We start from the raw sequence: 12019 nt of genomic DNA, 5'->3' as shown, positions 1-12019 counted from the left end.
GTTACAAGCACTTTTCTTTAACCACGACCACACAGATTGACATCAGCACACTGTTGCACAGCTGAAACGATATTACGAACTAACTGCAGTATGCTAATGTAAACTACCCACATGGAAAAGAAAGACATCCTTCCTGCCAGGGAAAACAATAGGTGTCCCAGAATTCCCTACCAGTTTGTAGTTCTTTTGCTAACTTGTTAAACTAGCTGGCTACACAAGCAAGCAAATATTCCATGGAACGGAACATTTTCTTTTACAGCAGTTCAAAAGACCGAGGTGGGGGTGAAAAAACCTCCAGATGGCAGCAGTGGGATTGAAACTCACACCTCCAGAGCAAGTGGAGCCTAAATATAGAACCTTAGACCGCTCGGCCACACTACCACACCAGAATTTGCCAGACCCCCTCACGTTTCATTATTATTATTATTATTATTTATTTCTTAGCAGACGCCCTTATCCAGGGCGACTTACAATCGCAAGCAAATACATTCAAGTGTTACAATATAAGTCATACAATAAGAACAAGAAATACAATAATTCTCAAGTGTTTCATACTATACACCGCTAATGCAATTCAACAGCAACAACAACAACTTCTTATCTTGTAGTTGTAAAATCTTAACATAATGATTGGATTGAAAAACCAAACACTACTTTCTCTGGTTGCACTAACTGGGAATAGAACCCAGGTCACAAGAATGAGAATCTTGTATGATACCACTACACCATTGGCGCTGACATGCACGCATGCATGCAAATATTCCATGGAACGGAACATTTTCTTTTACAGCAGTTCAAAAGACCGAAGTGGGGGTGAAAAGAAAACAAGATGGCAGCGGTGGGATTTGAATCCACGCCTCCAGAGAGAATGGAGCCTTAATCCAGCGCCTTAGACCGCTCGGCCACGCTACCACAACACTAACACTTACCCACCCAGGTTCCATACTATACACTGCTAGGCCGCTCGGCCACACTACCACGCTGCAGGCTGGCAGCCCCCCAGGTTTCATACTATACGTCACTAACACAATTCAACTAGAACAACTTATTGTAAAATCATAACATAATGATTGAATTGAAAAAACAAACACTGCCTTCTCAGGTTGCGCCACCTGGGAATTGAACCCAGGGCGCAAGAATGGGAATCTTGTATGATACTGTCACCTGTGTGACAGTATCATACAGTATATACTGTGTGACAGTATAATTTAATAACTATGGAATTGAATGGGTGGGTAATTATTTCATTGATGCGTCCAATGGAGACTCTCTCCAATTGACTTGTTGAATTAGAACAGCGCTTGGCTATTGTGTCCAGGTGCGTTCTTACGTGTTAAGTATTCTCTGCATTTTCTATTTCATTTTTCTATGACCCTTTAAGAGCCTGTTTATTCGCTAATTATATAGAATGGGAATAGGTGTTTGTGACAAAGAGAGAGTGAATTCTTGTTTTAGATCTCCCTTCCGACCGGTGAGGGCACTGGGGAGGAGGAGCAGGCAGAGCCACGGTGCGCAACGTCACAGACCCGGTCGGGAAGCGCAGTGGCAATCGCGCATTGGTCGACGGCGGTTGCCCTCGCTGACCAATGGGGACGGGACGGGGCGTACAAAAGGGGGCGTGGCCCGGGGTTCTGTTCCTTCTGGCAAGGTACAGTGCGTGTGAGACAGTGAGAGAGAGAGAGAGAAACGAGCAGGGAAACAGAGGAAGGGTTTTTGAAGACGGGTCGTCTTTGCTGTGTGGACTTTTGCTAACCCATCTGTTCTTTGTATTTTAGAGCACTAACGGGACGCTCCGGGATTACGACGGCGGAGCGACTACCCGGAAGTGCTGGTTTTGTTACCCCCCGTGTTTTCCCGTTCCTGGATTACAAAAGGAAGACAGACTGTTTTTGTTGTTTGTTTATTTGGGACTGCAACCCCGTTTCTCTTTATGTTGTCGGGTTACACATCGTTGTGTACCCCGGCGGCCCTATTGTTTATTTGTCCCTATTATTTTTGAGTGCGTTTGGTAACCGGTTTTTAAGGAAATAAAACCCAAGCGCTTAATTGGAAAAGGACTGGAGTCTGTCATTTTGCACCACACCATCGGTCCACGTGTGACAGAGTTGACCGATGGTGTGGTGCAAAATGACAGACTCCAGTCCTTTTCCAATTAAGCGCTTGGGTTTTATTTCCTTAAAAACCGGTTACCAAACGCACTCAAAAATAATAGGGACAAATAAACAATAGGGCCGCCGGGGTACACAACGATGTGTAACCCGACAACATAAAGAGAAACGGGGTTGCAGTCCCAAATAAACAAACAACAAAAACAGTCTGTCTTCCTTTTGTAATCCAGGAACGGGAAAACACGGGGGGTAACAAAACCAGCACTTCCGGGTAGTCGCTCCGCCGTCGTAATCCCGGAGCGTCCCGTTAGTGCTCTAAAATACAAAGAACAGATGGGTTAGCAAAAGTCCACACAGCAAGACGACCCGTCTTCAAAAACCCTTCCTCTGTTTCCCTGCTCGTTTCTCTCTCTCTCTCTCACTGTCTCACACGCACTGTACCTTGCCAGAAGGAACAGAACCCCGGGCCACGCCCCCTTTTGTACGCCCCGTCCCGTCCCCATTGGTCAGCGAGGGCAACCGCCGTCGACGAATGCGCGATTGCCACTGCGCTTCCCGACCGGGTCTGTGACGTTGCGCACCGTGGCTCTGCCTGCTCCTCCTCCCCAGTGCCCTCACCGGTCGGAAGGGAGATCTAAAACAAGAATTCACTCTCTCTTTGTCACAGTGTTACAGTGATTTTTCAGGGCTTATAGGAGGCTGTGTGGTCCAGTGTTTAAAGAAAAGGGGCTTGAAACCACAAGGTCCCTCGTTCAAATCCCACCTCAGCCAGTAACTCATTGTGTGACCCTGAGCAAGTCACATAACCTCCTTGTGCTCCATCTTTCGGGTGAGACGTAATTTTAAGTGACTCTGCAGCTGATGCATAGTTCACACACCCTAGTCTCTGTAAATCGCCTTGGATAAAGGCGTCTGCTAAATAAACAAATAATAATTATTGGGGAGAATAATCATCAAAAAGGATATTGCTGCTCTAGAAAGAGTGCAAAGAAGAGCAACCATAATTATCCAGGCATTAAAAGACATAACATATGCAGACAGGCTAAAATAATTGAATCTATTCAGTCTAGAACAAAGAAGACTATGTGGTGATCCGATTCAGCCTGATTGCGCTGCAGGTAGAATTGAGCTGGTAAGTGTTCACTAAGGCAGCAAGGCTGGGTTGCTGTTTTTATTGGTTTTCGAGTATCAAAACTATTATACTCTGTTTATTATTTTGGAATATTCTTTTTTTGTTTGTTTGTTTTGTGTTCTTTTGTTTGGACTGAGACTTTTTTGTGTTTGTTTTATTTGCAGAGATGCATTACCGTCAGGGAAGCACTGGAGATTGTTTGATGTAACTGTAAACACTTTAAATAAAACAAATGTGGAAATGGTGTTGTAAAGGGGAAAAAACTCACCGTTTTGGTTCTTGTTTATTACATATACAGTACTGTGCAAAAGTTTTAGGCAGGTGTGAAAAAATGCTGTAAAGTAAGAATGCTTTCAAAAATAGACATGTTAATAGATTATATTTATCAATTAACTAAATGCAAAGTGAGTGAACAGAAGAAAAATCTAAATCAAATCCATATTTGGTGTGACCACCCTTTGCCTTCAAAACAGCATAAATTCTTCTAGGTACACTTACACAAAGTCAGGGATTTTGTAGGCATATAGTCAGGTGTAAGATTAAACAATTATACCAATCAGGTGCTAATGGTCATCAATTCAATATGTAGGTTGAAACACAATCATTAAATGAAACAGAAACAGCTGTGTAGGAGGAATAAAACTGGCCGAGGAACAGCCAAACTCAGCTAACAAGGTGAGGTTGCTGAAGACAGTTTACTGTCAAAAGTCATACACCATGGCAAGACTGAGCACAGCAACAAGACACAAGGTAGTTATACTGCATCAGCAAGGTCTCTCCCAGGCAGAAATTTCAAGGGAGACAGGGGTTTCCAGATGTGCTGTCCAAGCTCTTTTGAAGAAGCACAAAGAAACGGGCAACGTTGAGGACCGTAGACGCAGTGGTCGGCCAAGGAAACTTACTGCAGCAGATGAAAGACACATCATGCTTACGTCCCTTCTTAATCGGAAGATGTCCAGCAGTGCCATCAGCTCAGAATTGGCAGAAAACAGTGGGACCCTGGTACACCCATCTACTGTCCGGAGAAGTCTGGTCAGAAGTGGCCTTCATTGAAGACTTGTTGCCAAAAAGCCATACCTCCGACGTGGAAACAAGGCCAAGCGACTCAACTATGCACGAAAATACAGGAACTGGGGTGCAGAAAAATGGCAGCAGGTGCTCTGGACTGATGAGTTAAAATTTGAAGTATATGTCTGTAGGAGAAGGCAGTTTGTTCACCGAAGGGCTGGACAGCGGTACACGAATGAGTGTCTGCAGGCAACAGTGAAGCATGGTGTAGGTTCCTTGCAAGTTTGGGGCTGCATTTCTGCAAATGGAGTTGGGGATTTGGTCACAATTAATGGTCTCCTCAATGCTGAGAAGTACAGGCAGATACTTATCCATCATGCAATACCATCAGGGAGGCATCTGATTGGCCCCAAATTTATTCTGCAGCATGACAACGACCCCAAACATACAGCGAAAGTCATTAAGAACTATCTTCAGCGTAAAGAACAAGAAGGATTTCTGGAAGTGATGGTATGGCCCCCACAGAGCCCTGATCTCAACATCATCGAGTCTGTCTGGGATTATATGAAGAGAGAGAAGCAACTGAGGCTGCCTAAATCCACAGAAGAAATGTGGTTAGTTCTCCAAGATGTTTGGGCCAACCTACCTGCCGAGTTCCTTCAAAAACTGGGTCCAAGTGTACCTGGAAGAATTGATGCTGTTTTGAAGGCAAAGGGTGGTCACACCAAATATTGATTTGATGTAGATCTTTCTTCTGTTCACTCACTTTGCATTTTGTTAATTGATAAATATAAACTATTAACTTGTCTATTTTTGAAAGCATTCTTACTTTACAGCATTTTTTCACACCTGCCTAAAACTTTTGCACAGTACTGTGTGTGTGTAATATATATATAAGAACATAAGAACGTTTACAAACGAGAGGAGGCCATTCAGCCCATCTTGCTTGTTTCATTGTTAGTAGCTTAATGACCCCAGAATCTCATCAAGCAGCTTCTTGAAGGATCCCAGGGTGTCAGCTTCAACAACATTACTGGGGAGTTGGTTCCAGACCCTCACAATTCTCTGTGTAAAAAAGTGCCTCCTATTTTCTGTTCTGAATGCCCCTTTATCTAATCTCCATTTATGACCCCTGGTCCTTGTTTCTTTTTTCAAGTCAAAGAAGTCCCTCGGTTTGACATTGTCTATACCTTTTAGGATTTTGAATGTTTGAAACAGATCGCCACATAGTCTTCTTTGTTCATGACTGAATAGATTCAATTCTTTTACCCTGTCTGCATACGACATGCCTTTTAAACCCGGGATAATTCTGGTAGCTTTTCTTTGCACTCTTTCTAGAACAGCAATATCCTTTTTGTAACAAGGTGACCAGAACTGCACACAATATTCTAGGTGAAGTCTTACTAATGCACTGTAAAGTTTTAACATTACTTCCCTTGATTTAAATTCAACACTCCTCACAATATATCCGAGAATCTTGTTAGCCTTTTTTATAGCTTCCCCACATTGTCTAGATGAAGACATTTCTGAGTCGACATAAACTCCTAGGTCTTTTTCACAGTTCCCTTCTTCAATTTCACTATCTCCCATATGATATTTATAACACACATTTTTATTGCCCGCATGCAATACTTTACACTTTTCTCTATTAAATTTCATTTGCCATGTGTCTGCCCAATTCTGAATGCGGTCTAGATCATTTTGAATGACCTTTGCTGCTTCAACAGTGTTTGCCACTCCTCCTATTTTTGTGTTGTCTGCAAATTTAACGAGTTTACTTACTATACCAGAATCTAAATCATTAATGTAGATTAGGAATAGCAGAGGACCAAATACTGATCCCTGTGGTACACCACTGGTTACCTCGCTCCATTTTGAGGTTTCTCCTCTAATCAGTACTTTCTGTTTTCTCCCTGTTAACCACTCCCTAATCCATGTGCATGCATTTCCTTGAATCCCTACTGCGTTCAGTTTGAGAATTAATCTTTTATGCGGGACTTTGTCAAAAGCTTTCTGGAAATCTAAATAGACCATGTCATATGCTTTGCAGTTATCCATTTTCAATGTTGCGTCCTCAAAAAAGTCAAGTAGGTTAGTTAGACACGATCTCCCTTTCCTAAAACCATGCTGGCTGTCTCCCAGGATATTGTTACCATATAGGTAATTTTCCATTTTGGATCTTATTACAGTTTCCATAAGTTTACATATAATAGAAGTCAGGCTTATTGGTCTGTAGTTGCCTGGTTCGGTTTTGTCTCCCTTTTTGTAGATCGGTATTACGTTTGCTATTTTCCAGTCTGTCGGTACAACCCCTGTGTCAAGAGACTGTTGCATGATCTTGGTTAGCGGTTTGTAAATAACTTCTTTCATTTCTTTGAGTACTATTGGGAGGATCTCATCTGGCCCAGGGGATCGGTTTGTTTTAAGAGCTCCTAGTCCCTTTAACACTTCTGCCTCTGTTATGCTAAAGTTATTTAAAATTGGATAGGAACAGGTCGACATGTGGGGCAAGTTGTCTGTATCCTCCTTTGTAAAAACCTGTGAAAAGTAATCATTTAATATATTTGCTATTTTTTTCTTCATCTGTGATTTTGCCATTTGTGTCTCTTAGACATTTAACCTCCTCTTTGAATGTTTTCTTGCTGTTATAATATTGGAAAAATATTTTGGAATTGGTTTTAGCCCCCTTAGAAATATTGATTTCTATCTCTCTCTTGGCATTTCTAACTTCCTTTTTGACTCGTGTTTGCAGTTCCAAGTACTCTTTCTGTGTACTTTGTTTTTGGTCCCTGTAAACGCTCTGTAAAGTGTCTTTTTTCGCTGAATATTTTTTTTAATTGATCTATTAAACCATTTTGGCCATTTTGTTTTAGATTTAGATTTGTCTACTTTTGGGATGTAATTGTTTTGTGCCTCTAGTACTACATTTTTAAAAAACAGCCATCCTTTTTCTGTGGATGTTTTCTCTATTTTACTCCAATCTACTTCTGTTAGTCTCTGTTTCAAACCTTCGTAGTTTGCTTTTCTAAAATTGTAAGCCTTAGCTTTAGTCATTACTTTTGAGGTTTTAAAAAATATTTCAAATGAGACCATGTTGTGGTCTGAGTTTGCCAATGGCTCTCTGACCTCTGTTTTAGTTATTCTGTCTTCATTATTTGAAAAGACTAAAGTCAAGGCATGCCTCCCCTCTAGTCGGTGCCTTGACAAATTGCGTTAGGAAGCAGTCATTTGTCATTTCCACCATTTCAATTTCGTCCGTCGTGCCCCCGATCGGGTTTTCCCATTTTATATGGGGGAAGTTGAAATCCCCCATTAGTATGGCTTCTCCTTTTCTACACGCATTTCGAATGTCATTGTACAACAGATTATTTTGCTCAGCGTTTTGTAACGAGGTGACCAGAACTGAACACAATATTTTAGGTGAAGTCTTACTAATGCATTGTAAAGTTTTAACATTACTTCTCTTGGTTTAAATTCAACACTTCTCACAATATATCCAAGCATCTTGTTGGCCTTTTTTATAGCTTCCACACATTGTCTACATGAAGACATTTCTGAGCCAACATAAACTCCTAGGTCTTTTTCATAGATTCCTTCTTCAATTTCATTATCTCCCATATGATATTTATAACGCACATTTTTATTGCCAGCGTGAAGTACCTTACACTTTTCTCTATTAAATTTCATTTGCCATGTGTCTGCCCAGTTCTGAATGCTGTCTAGATAATTTTGAATGACCTTTGCTGCTGCAACAGTTTTTGCCACTCCTCCTATTTTTGTGTCGTCTGCAAATTTAACAAGTTTGCTTACTATACCAGAATCTAAATCATTAATGTAGATTAGGAATAGCAGAGGACCTAATACTGATCCCTGTGGTACTCCACTGGTTACCTCGCTCCATTTTGAGGTTTCTCCTCTAATCAGTACTTTCTGTTTTCTACATGTTAACCACTCCCTAATCCATGTGCATGCATTTCCTTGAATCTCTCCTGCATTCAGTTTGAGAATTAATCTTTTATGCAGGACTTTGTCAAAAGCTTTCTGGAAATCTAAATAAACCATGTCGTATGCTTTGCAATTATCCATTGTCGATGTTGCATACTCAATAAAAAAATCAAGCAGGTTAGTTAGACACAATCTCCCTTTGCTAAAACAATGCTGTTTCCCAGGATATTGTTACCATATAGGTCATTCTCCATTTTGGATCTTATTAGAGTTTCCATAAGCTTACATATAATAGAAGTCAGGCTTATTGGTCTGTAGTTACCTGGTTCAGTTTTGTCTCCCTTTTTGTAGATCAGTATTACGTTTGCAATTTTCCAGTCGGTACAATCCGTGTCAAGAGATTGTTGCATGATCTTGGTTAGCGGTTTGTAAATAACTTCTTTCATTTCTTTGAGTACTATTGAGAGGATCTCATCCGGACCAGGGGATTTATTTATTTTAAGAACTCCTAGTCCCTTTAACACTTCTGCCTCTGTTATGCTAAAGTTATTTAAAACTGGATAGGAACAGGTCGACATGCGGGACATGTTGTCCATGTACTCCTTTGTAAAAACCTGTGAAAAGCAATCATTTAATATATTTGCTATTTTTTTCTTAGTCTATGATTTTGCCATTTGTGTCTCTTAGACATTTAACCTCCTCTTTGAATTGTCTCTTGTTTTTATAATATTGGAACACACTTTGGAATTGGTTTTTGCCTTCTTAGCAATATTGACTTCTATCTCTCTCTTGGCCTTTCTAACTTCCTTTTTGACTCGTGTTTGCAGTTCCAAGTACGCTTTCTGTGTACTTTTTTTTGGTCCCTTTTAAACGCTCTATAAAGTGCCTTTTTTCACTGAATATTTTTTTAATTGATCAATTAAACCATTTTGGCCATTTTGTTTTAGATTTAGATTTGTCTACTTTTGGGATGTAATTGTTTTGCACCTCTAGTACTACATTAAAAAAAACAGCCATCCTTGTTCTGTGGATGTTTTTTTCTATTTTACTCAAATCTACTTCTGTTAGTCTCTGTTTCATACCTTCAGTTTGCTTTTCTAAAATTGTAAATCTTAGATTTATTCATTACTTTTTGGGTTTTAAAAATCACTTCAAATGAGACCATGTTGTGGTCTGAGTTTGCCAATGGCGCTCTGACCTCTGTTTTAGTCTGTCTGTTATTTGAAAAAACTAAATAAAGGCATGTCTCCCCTCTAGTCGGTGCCTTGACAAACTGCATTACGAAGCAGTCATTTGTCATTTCCACCATTTAAATTTCGTCAGTTGTGCTCCCCCCCGGGTTTTCCCATTTTATATGGAGGAAGTTGAAATCCCCCATTAGTATGGCTTCTCCTTTTCTACACACATTTCTAATGTCATTGTATAACGGATTATTTTGCTCAAAGTCTGAATTTGGTGGTCTATAGCATGCTCCTATCATTATGCCCTTTGAATTGTTGTCCATTATTCTGACCCATACTGATTTGGTGTTGTTTTCTTTGTCCAGATTTAACACCTGGGCTTCAAGACTATTTCTTATGTATAGCGCTACCCCACCGCCTCTTCTGTCATGCCTGTCTTTCCTATACAGTGTGTACCCACTAATATTATATTCCTCTCCATCACTCTCAGACAACGAAGTTTCTGTAACACCTATAACATCGTAGTTACTTGTCAGGCCTTCTGTTTTTCAGTTTTTTAATTGAATTTGTCGTTGCTTATTTTGAACTATTTGAGTTTTAAGTAAATCGTTTTTTTTCGGGGCTTTCGTTTTTGATATACTGTATGAAATTAGTGTTGTTGGTTGAGTGCTTGAGCTTTTTTTCCTGTCAAAATATGTATAGTAGTAACTTGACAGTACTTCCACACTTAAGTTGTACCTTCTTTCCTTTGCGGTCTTCCACAACAAAATCCCTATGGACAAGGGCACATTTTCTGGGGTTTTTGTGTGTAGGCATTTTTTTAACCTTTCGCCACAATTCTGTTTTATATCCTCCGTATTATTTTATTGTTTAAAACCAAAAATCAGTAGCCTTAAATATATACAATCTATATTAAAACCACCACATGACATTTCCAGCAAGTTAGGCACTGTTTAACCGAGGCATTTCAGTAAGACATGCTTGCCTTTGTCCCATGAGATTCTGACTCTCTAAAGCAGCACAACGTTGCATCTGATTTTTGTATCTGTATAAATTTGTATTTATGTCAATTCATTTGAATATTAAGATATTTGTCCCAGCACTAATGAAAATGGATATTGTTCTTGTTCCACATCAAAGCACAAAACTTTATTGGCAATATCTTTTAATAAATACAAAATAAACTAGCTCTTGGGGAAGGTAATTCTGTCACGTGAACACATCTGTTCTAATTATAAAAACATCAGCACATATCTGTTCCAATTATCAAAACATCAGCACACTTGTGGTAAATGGAAAATGTCGATGAACAGACGTGTTTTTAAAAATATTGTCATGGTGAGAGTTCAGTTACAACAACAAAATGTAACTAGAGTTGCTAGCAACTATAAAGGCTTAAAAGCAGTTATCGTGAAATTTAAGTGCATGAAACGTTATCATCACAACTGTGTCAATTTTGGCACAAATATGAGAAGACTTGAAAATTGCCCACATTTTTCATTAAATCCAAGATGGCTGCCACACCATGTGACCAAAGGCCGCCACATTGACCATGGCACAACATCCCATAGTCCTCTACATCCGTGTCAAATTTTGTGCGTTTTGGTTCAGCCGATAAGTTACAGGCAGTTTTATAGCCAGTTGCGTATGTTGATATAATGCATCACGTTTGACCTTTAGGAGAGGTCAGAGGTCACGGGCGATGGCATTTTTTCATAGAGCACATATGACTTCCTATACGTGTTCCATTATAACTATGACCCTGTCGGCACGCCCTAGAAGTTAAAATTTCAACGTAAATTCCAAAATGGCCGCCGCGCCGTATGAGCAATTGGTTTCAATCTTCAGCAGTTATTACTTTCCAATGGTCTGTGCAATTGTGTTGACATTGAAGAGCATAAGTGCAATGGTGTTCTTGTTATGGGTTGCAATTTTTTTTACAATTATCAATATGGCTGCCAAACCATGTGACCAAAATGTGTCATTTTCATATCACCAGTACTTTAAAAATAGAGCCGTCGTGAAATGGTTATTTGCACGCCACGGCCATGTTTTCTAATGAAAAAGCGTGGATTTTACAACGGTAGAAAGGACCTGGTTATGAACATGCGGGCCAATTTAGGTGTCGATTGACGTTACGGTTTCAGACAAGAACATTGTTGAATATTTGGCGCCAATCCAGCGTAGCGGGCAAAGTAATTGTTCAATCGACCTCGATTGAACATATGGTTTTTATAGGCCATTGCTGCACGATCTGCTGCCATTGTCATAGTTCCACCTTAAGTTGTTTTTAACGGCAAGAGTTTTGAAAAATTCCCAAATTTTCCACGAGACCCAATATGGTGGTCGAACCATGTGACTTTCATTCGGGGATGCCAGTCTGGTTGTCCAGCCATAGGCATCTACTTACATATGCGTTTCCATAACTCTGCGATGATGTTTGGGAAGAATAATAAACACAGCAATAACGATAGGCTTCCCAGCCTTTGGCTTGGAAGCCTAATAATAATAATCATAATAATAATAATAACTAGAGTTGCTAGCAACTATAAAGGCTTCCAAACAGTTATCGTAAAATTTAAGCGCATTGGTTAGCGCAGTATGTACAACATTTTTCATTGTTGTAAATGCAAGACACAGCTGCT

At 40.0% G+C, this 12019-nt stretch overlaps 2 non-coding genes across 2 annotated transcripts; both read right to left on the bottom strand.

Annotated features, from left to right (window-relative positions):
- Positions 1-664: 664 nt before the first annotated feature.
- Positions 665-735, bottom strand: trnae-cuc (transfer RNA glutamic acid (anticodon CUC)). The gene has a single exon. It is a non-coding gene; the product is annotated as a tRNA-Glu (tRNA).
- A 95-nt stretch (positions 736-830) lies between these two features.
- Positions 831-912, bottom strand: trnal-aag (transfer RNA leucine (anticodon AAG)). Its single transcript has one exon. It is a non-coding gene; the product is annotated as a tRNA-Leu (tRNA).
- Between the last annotated feature and the right edge of the window lie 11107 nt (positions 913-12019).

This window comes from Acipenser ruthenus, chromosome 50 (assembly GCF_902713425.1).
Source record: "Acipenser ruthenus chromosome 50, fAciRut3.2 maternal haplotype, whole genome shotgun sequence".
In the NCBI taxonomy this organism is placed as follows: Eukaryota; Metazoa; Chordata; class Actinopteri; order Acipenseriformes; family Acipenseridae; genus Acipenser; species Acipenser ruthenus.
The sequence above is the reverse complement of the archived record's forward strand: the minus strand, read 5'-3'. Positions and strand labels throughout refer to the sequence as shown.